Source organism: Nannospalax galili, unplaced genomic scaffold, assembly GCF_000622305.1.
Source record: "Nannospalax galili isolate Female #2095 unplaced genomic scaffold, S.galili_v1.0 scaffold1581, whole genome shotgun sequence".
Taxonomy (NCBI): Eukaryota; Metazoa; Chordata; class Mammalia; order Rodentia; family Spalacidae; genus Nannospalax; species Nannospalax galili.
The window spans coordinates 42,315-42,648 of NW_008344294.1; positions in this window are offsets into that span (position 1 = coordinate 42,315).

Below are 334 nucleotides of genomic sequence, written 5' to 3' on the forward strand. Positions count from 1 at the left end.
GGAACAGTGGCTCTCCCAGTGGGCTAGTCTTTCATCTCAGTGTACAGAGGATAATCCTTCATAGGTATGCAAAAGGTCAATCTACCAGCTGACTCTGGATTCTGTCATTTTGACAACACGAACCATCACAAGTTCCAAATGGATTGAAATGAGTGATGATTCAATCCATAGATGATCATGTATTTGAATGCATTCAATTCCAAATTACTTAAAATTATATGCAGCTTACAATATGTTACATTGCAGAGAGCCTATCAGAAATATGGTTATGTACATCACAATATATTTAATTTATTAAAGTGTCCTTTGTGAAAGCATCAACTCTAAAAACTGA